General features: G+C 50.9%; 1 pseudogene; it reads left to right on the plus strand.

Annotated features, from left to right (window-relative positions):
- Positions 1 to 859: 859 nt before the first annotated feature.
- Positions 860 to 15,809, plus strand: LOC120709777 (annotated as a pseudogene).
- Positions 15,810 to 16,276: the final 467 nt, after the last annotated feature.

The raw sequence follows: 16,276 nt of genomic DNA on the forward strand, positions 1-16,276 counted from the left end.
TCGAATATTATAAGAGAGAGCTAGAGATGAACCTATACCAGAACTCTCGAGCAACTCCGGCGACTCGAAGACTCCTAGACTTCTCCTAAACTCCACTAAGCCTAAAGACTATGCAAGAGGTGAGTGAGGTGAGGTGTGTGTGTGTGTCATTCTCTACCCCCCTTTATTTATAGGAGTAAATTTCACCAGCGGTCCTCAAACTTATTCTGCGTTCTCATCCCGGTCTCGGTACTTGCAAAACGCACATTCAACACCCTAAACTTGTTCCATGTTCTCATCCTGGTCCAAACAGCCCCCCAGGCAGCAGCTCAAGTGGAGCGACTTCCTCGACGACATGCCGCGGTCCGCAATGGTGACGTGCGAGGTGCAGCAGGTTCTTGGCCAGTACCACCACGGGGCCGGTGGTGGCCAACGGGACCAGCGGCGCTGGTGGCGGCCGACCGTGCGGTGATAGTGGCGTCCTCGGTGGTGCGGCGACGACGGCGCGGCGAGCGAGGAGAGCGCGAGCGGGAACAGGTCGAGGCAGGACGCGAGCGCCCGGAGCGAGGTTCCCAGGTGGAGGAGCGGGTCCCCGCCCGCGCCGGTCTCGGGCAGCGGGAGCGCGGCGGCGGGGAGGTGGAGTGGCGGGAGGTGCGGGCGGGCGGCGGTGACCCTCTAGTTGGAGCCAACGATCCAGCCCATGGTCGTCGACAGTGCGCCCCAGGCCGCTGCCGCCGCCGCCGTCCCAGCTGAGCTCCACGCAGACTCAGGCCCCGCCGCCGCGGCCATGCCGGGTGCGCACGCGCAGGAGCTGGCACCGCTGAGGTAGTTGTTGCCATGCGCGGCGGCGAGGCGCGTGACGTCCTCATTCTTGACGACGATGATCTCCTCCAGCTGGATCCTCAGGTACGCCTCGTCCTCCGCCTACAGCTTCCCCTTTGCATTCTCCTTCACCTCCTCCTCGTCGGGCCCCGGAGCCGCAGCCGGAGCGGGGGCAGCCCGGCGGCTGCTGATCATTGCATCGCAGCAGCAGTTCCCGCCGCAGCAGCAGGGGTCCCAGCCCGGGAAGGAGCACGCCATGGACCCCAGCCCGGAGGTCATCGTCCAGAACTACAAAGTCGGCGGAGAAGCTCAAGGGCAAGGTGGCGCTGGTGACCGGGGCGACTCTGGCATCGGGCGCGCGGTGTGCCTGTGCTTCGCGTTGGAGGGCGTGTGTTATCGCCATAAATTAACAGGTTAATTAATGGGCCGCGAGTGAGTTGGGCTTAATGAAGACATTGAAGGAGGCTTAGGAATCGGCTCCTGCATGAGCATTTGGGCTATGTGGGCCATGTATCCTTAGATTTAGTTCAAATTGATTAGAGATAGAGTCCGCTATGGGCATGTTAGTTTTAGATTGTTTCCCAAGTCTCCGGACTATAAATATGTACCCTATGGTATTTGTAAAGAGAAAAACATCATCACGTTTCATAAAGAACAACTCTCGGCGCACCGCCACCCCTAATTCTAGGGTTTCATCCAAGTAAGCGCCATGCTGCCCTGATCGCTTCTTGCGATCAGGGCAGCATTGTTCTTACTTTTACCTTGGTATTACTCGTACTGAAGCATTTTTCATGGCGAGTAGTGCTAGTTATCCTGATGTTCGTAGCATGAATTTAGTAGATCCATCGTGCTTTTGTTGCTTATCATCTACGAATATCATGTCATCTCTGCGCGATCATGTTTTAATCTTATACTAATTCCCGTTGCATGGAATTAGTCGTGTAGAGATGACAACCTGCTTCTTTTTTATCTAGTAGATCTAATCTGTTATGGTTTGTTCTTATACTTAAGAATTGGCGTTATATCTGCTAGGTTAGGCCTTGCAAACGGGTTGGATGATCTGGCGACGTATTAGATGCTTTGCCTTAATCTTAATAGGGATTGATCCGGGAATCGGCTTTTGCTTGTTCTTAGGCCTCTTTTCTGGTTAAGGTTTGGTTATCTATTACGCTCGTTAGGCCTAATTACATGTAGGATGTTCTGATCTAGCAGTGAAGCTTTTACCATCGTGGATTAGATTAGCTAGATTTAATTGAAGCAGTTTTTGCAGTTATTTGCTTTATCTATTACCTTCTGGATATGCAGATCCAATCTGACACCGGGACTCGATCGGCTCTTTAAAGCCGATGCAAGAGTCGTCCCGGGGAGCCGACCACGGCTCGGACTTATGTTTGTACGCGTTTGTGTATGCAGGCAAATCATCGCAAGCACGTTCGCACCCTCCTGATCGGGTATAGGTCAGGTGGCACGCCCTGCGTCTTCGAAAGCCGTGGAGTGTGCTAGAATTGCGGGCCGTTGACGAGGGAGCAGTGCCTGCCAGCGCCCTGGCGACCTCCCGGCTCTTCGTGTTGCCTGTAGCTACTCGCCGGTGGGTTTTGACCGACAACACATTCTGGCACGCTCGGTGGGACACTCGTCAGCAACAACGCCCGCCGCAGAGATGACAGGACCTCAGGACCAAGCACCGATTCCGCCGGTCACCAAACCTGTCACATATGAAGAGCTGACTCCAGAACACAAGCAGAAATACGATGAGGTCAAAGCTCAGTTCGAAGCCGATCTCATCGGCTCTTTCGAGAGGACCCGCAACCACGGCATCAGGTGGAAGGGGTTCTCACCCGAAGGCGCTCTCGACAACGTTGACTTGTCTGTACCATCAGAGGAGCGCACCAGGGCCCTACGCCAGGAGATGAACTACATGGTGGCTCACACACTTCATCAGCACTCAGAAAGCCTGGTGAATGAGCTCGAGCGTGTGGCACATCGTGTCGTCCAGGAGGTGATCAAGAACCAGTACTCCCCACAGGACCAATCCTGGGGAGTCACAGGGGAGAGGCCCCACTTCAGTCTAGGCCGCCATTGCCATACTCGTTCACAACTCCAGGGCCGCAGAGTTCGCCGATCTACGTCGTCTACAAGATCGGCGGTGATCCCGGGGAGGGCCAGTTCCTGAGCGAGCCTCCTAAGGAGATCCCACACGGCTACACGTGCGCGTACATACCTGATAACATCAACCCAACGTGCGCGGGACAGCTGGCGAATACGGGAGCTTTAGGGATAGATGTGGAGAAGCAGGCATGGCTAGCGAAGTACGCTACCGGGCCGAGTGCTGAGCCCTCGGCCCCAGGAGTTCTTAGTGTGGATCAGATCAGTGCAATATTAAGATATCAGTTCGGCATCCTGCCCAAGAGAATGGTGATCGGCTATTCTAAGCCGTATCCAAGTGACTACGACTTGATCCCGTTACCACCAAAGTATCGGCTCCCGGAGTTCACGAAGTTCAACGGGTCAGAAGGGGGCAGCTCCATCGAGCATGTGAGCCGATACCTGACATAGCTCGGGATGATCTCAGTGTCAGATCCTCTAAGGGTCCGTTTCTTCTCCCAGTCTCTTACGGGTTCGGCCTTTGGGTGATATACGTCACTGCCCCTAGATTTGATCCGGACTTGAAGGCAGCTGGAAGATCAGTTCCACACCCAGTATCATTCAGAGGCTGTTGAGGCCGGGATTGCCGACCTCGCCCAAGTCAAGCAGAAGCGAGGGGAAAGTGTGTCGGAGTATGTGCAGCGCTTCAGAGAAGTTAAGAATCGATGCTACTCATCGCGCATCACAGAGAAGGAGGCCGTCGATTTGGCAGTTTTGGGGCTCGCTAAGCCGATCAAGGATCTGACTTTTCAGTTGGAATTCACTTCTCTGGCGCACATGGTGCAGAAGCTCACGGCATATGAACACTATCACCCCGATCTGTACCAGGAAAAATTCAAGCGCCATGTGAATATGGCCCAAGCAGATGATTCCGATGATTCTGGCGGGTTACAAGAAGTGGCTGTGGCAGAATGGACCCGGGGGGCAAACCCCGTCCCATGCAAGTGGGTCAAACAGAAGGGGCTTGTGAAAGGCTTTGACTTCGACATGGCCAAGGCAGAGCAGATATTCGATCTACTGCTCAAGGAAAAGTAGTTGAAGTTCCCAGAGAGTCACAAGCTGCCATCGGCACAAGAGCTGCAGGGAAGGTTGTACTGCAAGTGGCACCACTCGTTCACCCATGCCACGAATGACTGTAAGGAACTGCGTCGGCAGATACAATCGGCTATCGAGCAAGGCCGATTAATTCTGGCCCAATACACGATGAAGGTGGACAGCCAACCGTTCCCACAAGCTAACGTGGTGGAGCTGTCGAATTTTGGACCTGAGGGCTAGAATTTGGCGTTTCAGATTAACATGGCGGGACCCATGCGCTGCCATGACGAGCAGAAGAAAGAGGCCGCTTCTGGCAAACGGCCCCAGGATGAAGATGAGCCGGAGCAACAACATATTACTGAAGAGCAAGTGCGTCACATCCGCAATCAGCTCCCAGCTTCCAGTCAGCTCTTGGAAAAATACCAGTATCAGTACAAGTTGCGCCGCCGATATGAATAGGAAGAGGAGGAGTATGAACACCGCACAGGAAGGACGCTGGGGAGGCGCCAGGCTATATGCGACCACTGGCATTGCCTGTTCTTCAGGTACTGTTGGAATTCCGGCATGAGCCGATTGCCTACTATCGATGATTGCTTGGAGTGCAGGCCTCGGGGACGCCAGTCAGACAAGACATCGATGTTCCAGCGCTTGGGGCCCAGAGCACGTCACGACGACCATATTGAGCGGCCATCCAGGGATGATCTTGGGCTAGAAGAGGAAGATAAGTATCATCATCCACGGTGGTGTCCTGACGGGCTCAGCCGCTCACAGAAGCGCAGAGTGCAGCGCTTACGTAATCTCGAGGAGGCAGAAGCAAGGTACCTCGACGTGCTGAGGAAAGCGCGTCCGGATCTCGCAGAGCAAGTCAGGCACCCGCGAAGGGTGGAAAGGCGCCCTCCAAGGAAGGAGTGGTGCCCCAAGCAGCCAAGAGCCGATGACAAGTCATCGGCTGATGTGAACATGGTGTTCGTGCTCCCATCGGAGTTCCGGGCGCCCCAACTGGAGGAATTGGCCGTCGCGCAGCTGGATCTTGGCCCACAGCCGATCATCTTCGAGAAGCCCAAGGAGAAGAGCTACAAGCACATGAAGGGATTATATCTCAAGGGCCTCATCGACGGCAAGCTCGTGAACAGGATGTTGGTCGACACTGGCACCGCGATCAATCTGATGCCGTACTCAGTGCTACGCCGATTGGGTCGTTCTTCTGCTGATCTTATCAAGACCAACGTGATGCTCAATGATTTCAACGGCCAGCCGTTGGAGGCATAGGGCATCCTCAATGTGGAGTTGACAGTTGGCCGTAAGACCGTCCCAACCTCGTTCTTCATCGTCAACCGTAAGAGTACGTACACAGTGCTGCTTGGGAGGGATTGGATTCACGCCAATTGTTGTGTCCCTTCCATGATGCACCAGTGTTTGGTCCAATGGGATGGCGATTAAGTGGAGGTGGTCCGTGAAGATGACTCCAGCGAGGTTTCGCTCGCAGACATGAACGCCTGGGATGCGGAAGGGCAAGAGCCGATCTCAGGGATCGCGCTGGAAGACTGTGATCGGATCGAAGCGACAAAAAACGGATTGAGGCTGGTCTTATCCACCGGCCTCACAGAATAAATACATCCTGGCACGCTACGCAGTCTAGCAGGTTTAGAGAGGCCAGTCCCAGCGACCGGCCCCAAAAAATAGACAATTCTTGTTTAGAGTCAAAACTGTTACATTGTGGACAGACTTTAGCCTGCTCTTGCAGTTGGTTAGTTAATGAGCATTCAGTTTCAAGGGGTAATATAGAGACGGCCGGCCTGTGCGGTCGGCCGAAAATTTTCTTTTGTCATCTCCCCATGTTTGCTGTCGACGTGGCAGATGATGACGAGTCGCCTACGTCCACAGTCAATTTTACAGGCGACGGCAAGTTGGGGTACTGGTTTACATCAGCTGATGATTTGGAGGAAGTTGATATTGGTCCTGGGGATAAGTTGCGACCAACATTTATCAGCAAGAAGCTAAACCCGAGCCTGCGTGAGACGATGACAGCACTGTTGAAGGAATACCGGGATTGTTTCGCCTGGAATTATACGGAGATGCTTGGTCTGGATAGAAGCATCGTCGAACATCGGCTACCGCTTAAGAAAGGATTTCGGCCGTTTCAACAACGAGCAAGGCAGATGAAGGTTGAAGTCCTGGAGGAGGTCAAGAAAGAGGTGCAAAAGATGTTGGACACAGGGTTCCTCAGGTCATGTAGGTATGCAAAATGGATCTCCAGTGTGGTCCCTGTACAGAAGAAGGATGGCCGATGGAGAATCTGCGTGGATTTCAGAGACCTCAACAGAGCGACGCCAAAGGACGAATATCCGATGCCCGTGGCAGAAACATTGATCAACGCCACTGCCGGTCACAAAATGCTGAGCTTTATGGACGGTAACGCTGGCTACAACCAGATCTTCATGGCCCTAGAGGACATAAGCAAGACCGCGTTCAGAGTACCAGGTGCGGTCGGCTTGTTCGAGTACTTGGTTATGACCTTTGGATTGAAAAATGCCGGTGCAACGTATCAGCGGGCCATGAATTACATTTTTCATGATCTCATCGGCAAGCTGGTAGAAATCTACATTGATGATGTCGTGGTCAAGTCCACATCTGCTTGGGGGCATCTGGAAGATTTGCGTAAGGTTTTGGAGCAGACTCGGAAGTTTGGGCTCAAGATGAACCCGAAGAAATGTGCCTTTGGTGTATCGGCTGGTCAGTTCTTAGGATTCCTGGTACATGAGCGAGGAATCAAGATCGGCTTGAAGAGTCAAGAAGCGGTAAAGACAATGAAGCCGCCTACTACGAAGAAGGAGTTACAGCTCATCGGCAAAATCAACTTTGTCAGACGATTTATCTCCAATCTGTCTGGGCGTATTGAGCCGTTCATGGGTCTGGTGAAGATCAAATCCGATGATGAATTTCACTGGGGGCAGAGCAACAGCAAGCTTTCGACAAAATCAAGGAATACTTGTCGAAGCCTCCAGTTTTGGTTCCTCCACGGCAGGACAGGCCTTTCTACGTGTACTTGTCCGTGGGTGACACTTCCATCGCCTCGGTGCTGATTCAGAAATATGTTGATCAGGAGAGGGTTGTCTTCTGCCTCAGCAGGCGCATGTTGGACGCCGAGACCAGGTATCCTGAGATTGAAAACCTTTTCCTTTGTTTATTCTTTACATGTACAAAGCTTCGACATATTTTACTCTCGGCAGGTTGATATCGGATGTCATCAAGCATATGCTGTCGGCTCCTATTCTAAAAGGCCGACTAGGAAAGTGGATGTTTGCGTTGTCAGAATTCGATATCCGATATCAACCTGCAAAGGCGGTCAAGGGACAGGCACTGGCAGATCTTATTGCAGACAGGGTCGACACTGACATGTCTGCACTTTTTGTACGTGCCTGGGCCATGTTTTTCGATGGATCGGCTTGTGATGATGGGTGCGGCGCAGGAATTCTCTTGGTATCGCCTCGTGGTGCGACTTATTCTTTTTCCATCAGGATGGCTACTCCATGCACCAATAATTTAGTAGAGTATGAGGCTGTTCGCAAGGGGATGGAATTACTCCTGGAAGCTGGCGCAGAAGCAGTGGAAATATTTAGGGATTCGAAACTGGTGATTTCTCAGCTCACGGAAGAATATAAATGTGAGAGCGAGGCTCTTTTTCCGATATATGTCACAGTTCAAGTATATTAATTTCCTCTGGATACGAAGGACTTTGAACAGTGAAGCCAATGACTTGGCACAGATAGCTTCAGGATACAAGGAAGCAGCCGATGGGGTCGATGTAGAGGTTCAGTTTCTAGAACCTGGAGATTGGAGAGCCGATATCTTCAATTATTTGAAGGATTCGGCTCGGGGGGGGGGGCACCCAGAAGGAATAGACTTAAAGCTATGAAGTATATTTTGATAGGGGACGACATATTCTACAGGACTTTGGAAGGACTGCTGCTTAAATGTTTGGGGCCTTCGAAGGCGAATCGGCTCTTGCATGAGGTTCATGAAGGAGCCTGCGGTACTCATCAATCGGCTCATAAGATGAAATGACTGATTAGATGATCGGGATATTACTGGCCTACCATGCTTGAGGATTGCTTTAAATATTACAAGGGATGTCAGGCATGTCAGAGATTCGGCAAGATTCAGATGGTGCCGACATCAGTGATGAATCCTATCATTAAGCCATGGCCGTTCAGGGGTTGGGCCATGGATATGATTGGCCAGATTAACCCGCCATCTAGCAAAGGTCACCAATGGGTGTTAGCTGTCACGGATTATTTCACAAAATGGGTGGAGGCAGTACCCATGAGGTCGGTGGCATCGAAAGATGTGATCAGTTTCGTCAAAGAGCACATCATTCACAGGTTTGGGATTCCTTAGACCATTACGACCGATGGAGGATCGGTCTTTATATCGGAGGAATTTAGAAAGTTTGCCGATGACACGGGGTTCAAGCTGATCAGATCATCCCCATATTATGCCCAGGCTAATGGACATGCTGAAGCATCCAACCAGAACCTTATCAAGCTGATCAAAAGGAAGATTGATGAATATCCTAGGCGCTGGCATGAGGTGTTGTCAGAGGCTTTGTGGACATATCATATTTCGTGTCACGGATCCATCAAGACGTCACCATACCATCTGGTCTACGGTCAAGACGCTGTGTTGCCATGGGAGATCGCGGCCGGATCAAGGCGTGTTGAGTTTCAGAATGATCTATCGGCTGAAGAGTGTGCAGCCCTGATGAGCGATAATGTGGAGGATCTTACAGAGCTAAGACTTTGGTCACTTGAGAAGATTAAGGAAAACAAGGCTAAAGTTGCTCGTGCATACAACAAAAAGGTTAAGCCGAAAGAATTCCAGGTTGGAGACCTAGTTTGGGAGGCAGTGCTACCATTGAGAACTAAAGATAGGAAGTATGGTAAGTGGTCTCCTACTTGGCATGGACCGTACAAGGTTGATCAGGTCCTGCTTGGAAATGCATACATGCTTGAAGAGTTAGATGGTGTCAAGTTTCCTGTAGCCGTCAATGGTCAACACCTCAAGAAATATTTTCTGAGCATGTGGGAAGGCGACTAACAAGAGCCGATGAGATCCATCTGGCTGCATTAGGCCAACACGTTGAGTTGGCCAGTAAAAAAAGATAAGATAGGCCAACACGTTGAGTTGGCCAGTAAAAAGATAAGAGGGCCAACACGTTGAGTTGGCCAGCAAAAAAAAAACTCGGGCAAAAGTGAGAGGGCCAACACGTTGAGTTGGCCAGCATGTAAAAAAAAATTATATGAGAAGCAAGGCAGCCGATGTGTAACCATCGACTTAAGATGTTTTTAATACATTCGAGTTTCAGTTTAACCGGCAACATTAAATATTTTCTGAATTATTCTACTAGTTCAGGAATCCTTCTATGGCATGGATGGCTTCTGCGCGTATGACGTCGGCTCTTTCTATGACTGCTTCATCATCTTTGTCATCGCCCGTTACTATCTGCTGATTCAAGGTGTTGATTTCTGCAAACTCTGCCCGTATTTGCTCGGTTATTTCTTGGGCTTCTTGCTTGGAGTTTGCAATCGAGGTTTTCTCCTCTTGGATCAGTCTCTGTGTGGTGCGGACTTTGTCTTCGAGTTCTGCCAGTTCTTTCTCCAGGAGGCTGAGTCGCTTTGTACTCGCTGAGATATCGGTTTTGGCATCCAGAGTTGTCTTCTTTTGGTTTAGCATCTTGCACCTTTGAGCGATGTTGGCTTTCAGAGGAATTGAGAATGCCTTAGTTCTATCCTCTGGTGTGCTGCTTTCACCTCTGCCCGAAAGAAGGGAAGATGGCCGGCTGGCCAGAGCTTGACCTGAAGTGACTCTGGGAGTTGGGATTCTAACTGCTTGAGGACTTTCTGTATTTCGCTGGAGTCATCGACCAGGGTACTGATTGGAGCAGATAGCAGATTTTTGATGTGTTGAAGCTGATCCGTGGGGTCAATCGGCTGCTTTGGTGGTGGTACCTTCGCTCTAGGGGCGATCAGACCCATTGATGCCGGGTCAAAGGAGAGCAAATCTGAGATGTTGAAGCCTTGTGGAGATATCAGAGTTAGTTTTGGGAGCAAGGTGTATCAATAGAGTCATCGGCTGATTTAGAATTAGCTCATGCAATGTTACCTGTTATGAGGAAGAAGTGATGGTCGGTCCGAGTGTGATCGGCCCAGTTGGAGCAGCGACAGTAGCATCGGCTATGTCAGCTTGTTCGTCAAGCGCCTCTATTGGAGCATCGGGAGTCCCGGGTTGGGCTTCCATCGTCACGTCATCTGTTGTAGTCTCTTCGCTGCGAATTTCTGCTTGGACGGTGGTTGGTTCTTGCTGTTCAGGGATTTCAGTTGTTCCAGTATTGGCTTCATGAGCAGCGGTTCCCTGTTGTGATGGGCTTATAGTGCTAAGGATGTCTTCAGTTGCGTCCTGGAGAAAGGATTACAATCAACTAGAGTATATGTGCATATATATATAAAACATTCAGGAAATTTCAGATAGATGAATTACCTGGTTGGTGTTGGAGTCTGATGGACTTGGGGAAGCTTGTGCTATCTTCTTGAGGACCCGTCTCGTGAAGATCTTCCTTTTCTTAGTTGGGACTCGGGGGGCAGCACCTCCAGAGAATTGTCTCCGCTTAGAGGCCGACTGGGGTGAGTCTGGCTGAACAGTCATTATTACTTTCTTCATTGGTGGTGATCCCTTGCAAAAGAGAACATCAGGGGAAGTTGAGAGAAAGTGGAATGGCTCCCCGTTATTTGTTATGGGTTCTGGACCATCTTGTTGCTGCAAGTAAGGTGAGCAAGGTTAGCCAAGAGAAATGGGAAAGGGCTTAAAAAGAATAAGAGCACGGATTCAGTACCTCTTCCTCGGGGATTGCATATTCAGGATCGATTTGCTGCAGTAGAGGGCCTAAAGCTCTTCTGAATACATGAGTTTTCCACATTTCCCACCAAGTGTTAAAGCCGATTGATGAGGGAGTAAAGGATAGATCGGCCGGTATGGGAATGTGGAGATTGTCAAACATGCTGTAGCATCTTGAACTGGTAAGACCGTCAGGTTGATCGGCTCTACTCTCCACCAAGTGGTGAATATGGAAGTGGGGAGGGACTTGTCCTAAGCCGAATTGCCGAGCTGCTATGACTGGTTGATAGGTTTCATAACCTAGTTTGATGATTCTGTTGGAAGTGGTTATGCCGACAGGAAGGAAGCCAGGTTGGATCATTAGAGAATATAGATGCCGAGTGCTATTGTCATCGGCAAAGCTATCCAGCCTGAAGGTAGATGGATTTTCAAAGGCTTCAGATTCAGCGAATGGAAAGAAGAGGGGATTCTCTAGGCCTTTGTAGAAAACTCTAAACCATTTTGCTGTATCTGTTGAATTTAGTTTACTGCCAAGGAGGCTGAATAGGGCTTGGCCATAGCTGGTGCATCTAATTGGTTTGCCATTCTCATCAGGGAAGGAATTCTTGGCTAAGCTCTGAAAGTTTGGAATTTGATGCTGGAAGTAGAGTTGTGCCCATAACGGAATGAACCACCAAGGTCCTCCAGTTCGGAGTTTCCTTCGGCTGAGCAAGCTGGTTGTCATCAAATGGAGACATCTATATGTTTCTCCGAGGAAAAGCTTGCCTAGGCTGGTGCGGTTGCCATGGGCTAGATGGTAAGCCAAAGGAAGATAATTCTTGGTTGGGGCTAAGGAAGGACCACAGAAGATGAAATGTTCTAACCAAAGATTTAGGAAGCCTGTGTGTTCCTTTTTACTTACTGGGCCTTTCGTTTTCCTGTGCCAGTTCATGTAAGTGCTCCAGTTTGTGCAGTCTGTTTTAGATGAGAGTTTGAAGGGGACTTCTACCATTATGTGAGCTGCAGGATCAGGGGATCCAGTGTCAAGGCCAGTGATCATGGTAACATCTAGTAGAGTAGGGGTCATGGGTCCATGACCAAAGAGGAAACAATTCAGAGCATCGGACCAAAAATAGCCGATGGTCTTCAGAAGGTTTTCGTCTTTATCTAGGGGAGATAATGATAGACTGAGTGCATCGGCTATGTTCAGTTCTTGCCACAAGGGCATATATGTTTTTGCTACTCTGCTATACCATGTAATCCGGCTTTCAGGTGGATTAGGCCAGGCTCTTAACCAGTTGGCCCAGGAATTTAAATTGATGCCTTGACTCATGAAAGAGATTCTATGCGCTTCACTGGAGATTAGATCTGTGGGATTTTCATAAGTTCGTGGGCCAAGACAAAAGGATTTGGGATTGGAAGGATGCAGCAGAAGGATGTCTGACACCTGAAGTTTAGAGATTCAGAAATTTACATATGGTGTCATATTTCAGAGTTTAATTTATTGGAGGCTTAATGAGCTGAAGAAAGTTAAAAGGGCAGGCTGAATATTACATTCAGGCCACAGATTGCCGCATCGTCGATTGAAGAATTCACTGTTTGAGCTGCAGAGTCCGCCATGGTTCAGATCTGCTGACTTTGGGTTTGGTTGTTTTGCTGGCTCTGGTTCGAATTTTGGATGCTTTGCGAGTCTTTGCTCGAATTTATAGAGCGGGATTCTCGAATTACGCTCGGATTTGGAGTGTCTATTTTGAGTTGGATTCAGAGTGGAAGCGGTGTTCTGTTCTTATGCGGGTTGCTTCCAATTTTGAATTTCGTCGGCTCTTGGGTATTAGTAAAGCCTGGTGCGGTTCCATCAGCTTTTTTTGGGAGGAATCCGAGCAAATGAGTTGAAAGATAAAGGACTTCATTTAAAAGTTGGATTTTTACAGGCAAAGAGCCGATTTGACAAAGGATGAATCCTTCGGCTTTACATCTACTGCTCTTACAACACTACCTACATCTGCTGCTCGTAGGTACCTAGTACCTATGGTGCTTGTGGCTTCGCGCCGGTGCGTCTCCGCTATCTTCGCCGCCGCTGTCATCGTCGTCGTCGTCGGCGCTGCTGCCGCCACCGGTCTCGGCGTTGCTGCTCTGACCGCCGCCGCCTCTCCGTTCTTCTTCGCTGTCCTCTTCGGAGGACCCGAGGAACAGGAAGTTGTTCCCATCCATCGGGTCGTCGCCGCTGGAGGAGGAGCCGATCTCCTCTTCCGAGGAAGAATCGGCTCCATCCCAGGAGAAGCTTTCATCATTGCCGCTCTCCGGGTCCTCCTGGAACAGGAGTCGGAGGTCTTCGCCATCAGTATTGGGCTCGTCGTCTTCAGAGACGATCTCAAAGTCGAACTCCTCTGCATCCCAGTGCAGAGGAGCGAGCACCACGTACGCCACTGTCGGATCGTACTCCGGTGTCGGCTCCCGGCTCTCAGAAATAGGGTCGAGGGAGGAGGCGGAGGAGCTTGAAGAAGAAGGGAGAGGGGAAGAAGGATAGTCGATGAAGTTGGAGCTGGATGAGGAAGAGATCGCCATGGCTACTGAAGGATTGGGGTTTTCTTTGCTGTTTGGCTTCGGGAAGAAGATGAGTTTGCGGTGAAAGGATTCGATTCGGGGTGAGATTAAATAGTAAAAAAGTGGAAGACGGATCGGCAGTTTCACGTTCTACGAGAAGCCAGTTGCAGAGATGTTGTGTCTTCCATGGCGGTTGTTGTGCGTTTTAATAAAGCATCAACGGGAAGGTGAAGCGACGGAGTGGTTTTGGAATTATCATTGCCAAAACCAGGGGGATATGTGTTATCGCCATAAATTAACATGTTAATTAATGGGCCGCGAGTGAGTTGGGCTTAATGAAGACATTGAAGGAGGCTTAGGAATCGGCTCCTGCGTGAGCATTTGGGCCATGTGGGCCATGTATCATTAGATTTAGTTCAGATTGATTAGAGATAGAGTCCGCCATGGACATGTTAGTTTAAGATTGTTTTCCAAGTCTCCGGACTATAAATATGTACCCTATGGTATTTGTAAAGACAAAAACGTCATCACGTTTCGCAAACAACAACTCTCGGCGCACCGCCACCCCTAATTCTAGGGTTTCATCCAAGTAAGCGCCATGCTGCCCTGATCGCTTCTTGCGATCAGGGCAGCGTTGTTTTTGCTTTTACCTTGGTATTACTCGTACTGAAGCGTTTTTTATGGCGAGTAAGTTATCCTGATGTTCGTAGCATGAATTTAGTAGATCCATCGTGCTTTTGTTGCTTATCATCTACGAATATCATGTCATCTCTGCGCGATCATGTTTTAATCTTATACTAATTCCCGTTGCATGGAATTAGTTGTGTAGAGATGACACCCTGCTTCTTTTTTATCTAGTAGATCTAATCTGTCATGGTTTGTTCTTATACTTAAGAATTGGCGTTATATCTGCTAGGTTAGGCCTTGCAAACGGGTTGGATGATCCGGCGACGTATTGGATGCTTTGCCTTAATCTTAATAGGGATTGATCCGGGAATCAGCTTTTGCTTGTTCTTAGGCCTCTTTTCTGGGTAAGGTTTGGTTATCTATTACGCTTGTTAGGCCTAATTACGTGTAGGATGTTCCGATCTAGCAGTGAAGCTTTTACAATCGTGGATTAGATTATGTAGATTTAATTGAAGCAGTTTTTGCAGTTATTTGCTTTATCTATTACCATCTGGATATTGAGATCCAATCTGACACCGGGACTCGATCGGCTCTTTAAAGCCGATGCAAGAGTCGTCCCTGGGAGCCGACCACGGCTCGGACTTATGTTTGCACGTGTTTGTGTATGTAGGCAAATCGTCACAAGCACGTTCGCACCCTCCTGATCGGGTATAGGTCAGGTGGCACGCCCTGTGTCTTTGAAAACTGTGGCGTGTGCTAGGATTGCGGGCCGTTGACGAGGGAGCAGTGCCTGCCAGCGCCCCGGCGACCTCCCGGCTCTTCGTGTTGCCTGTCGCTACTCGCCGGTGGGTTTTGACCGACAACAGCGAGACAGTGGCCTTCACCTACGTGAAGTGCCACGAGGACCGGGATGCCGAGGAGACCCTGCAAGCGCTGCGCGGCATCCGGTGCCGCACGGGCGCCCACAACCCGATGGCGGTGCCCCCCGACCTGGGCTACGAGTAGAACTGCCGCCGCGTGGTGGAGGTGGTTGCTGGCGCCTAAGGCGGCCGCATCGACGTGCTGGTGAACAACGCCGTGGAGCAGTGCGAGCAGCCGTCGCTCACGGAAGTCACGGAGGCAGTCCTGGACCGCGTGTTCGGCACCAACATCTTCTCCTACTTCCTGGTGACCAAGCACGCGCTGCAGCACATGGCGGAGGGCGGTAGCATCATCAACACGTCGTCGGTGAACACATACAAGGGGAACAAGACGCTGCTGGACTACGTGGCCACCAAGGGTGCCATTGTGGCCTTCTCCCATGCGCTGGTGCTGCAGCTGGTGGAGAAGGGCATCCGCGTCAACGGCGCCGCGCCAGGGCCCGTGTGGATGCCGCTCATCCCGGTGTCGTTCGGGGAGGAGAAGGTGTCGCAGTTCGGGTCCGAGGTGCCCATGAAGCGCGCCGGCCAGCTTGCCGAGGTGGCGCCCAGCTATGTCTTCCTCGCCAGCGAGCTCTTCGCACCGCGCTCTTCGACGGCGCTGTCCACGAGCTCTTCGCGCTGCCCGCCGACGCCAAGTGCCGCAACAGCTACGGGTCCGACAAGCCCCTGTACGGCTACCTCGCCGGCATCCTGGGGCTCGCCAATGCCTACGAGAGCCTCGCCGTCACGGACTGTGCCATCATCGGCGAGGAAGTCGCTCCACTTGAGCTGCTGCCCATGGTCTGCCGCTGGCGGAAGCCCGATGATGATGGCCTGCTGCTGCCGGGGGGCTGTTTGGACTGGGATGAGGACGCGGAACAAGTTTAGGGTGCTGCATGCTCGTTTTGGAAGTATCGGGACCGGGATGAGAACACAGAACAAGTTCGAGGACCGCCGGTGAAATTTACTCTATTTATAGCAAGGAGCCACGGGGTGAAACTTGCAGAACCGCCATAAGCATCCAATGAGGAGGTGACACCTGGCTGGTTGTGGCGGTGGGGCCCACGGGCTAGTTTGGCCGACCAGGTAGGTCGGTCGGCCTGCCTGTTGGGTATTTTAGCATCACGAATAAATCCGCAAGCGCACGGATACCGTTGTAGCTTTCACCTCAGAGTATTCCAAGGGTTATCGAATCCACAGGGAACGTGTGTGCACTCTCTTCTATTCTAACCTGTCCAAGGACACACCAAGATAGGTAGAAGGGTAGATAGGATTCTTAAGATAGTGCTACTGCTGACTTAAAGGTCGATCTCTCGGGCACAATACTCGCTTCGGGCACCGGCTTACAACTGGTC

This window comes from Panicum virgatum, chromosome 5K (genome assembly GCF_016808335.1).
Source record: "Panicum virgatum strain AP13 chromosome 5K, P.virgatum_v5, whole genome shotgun sequence".
In the NCBI taxonomy this organism is placed as follows: Eukaryota; Viridiplantae; Streptophyta; class Magnoliopsida; order Poales; family Poaceae; genus Panicum; species Panicum virgatum.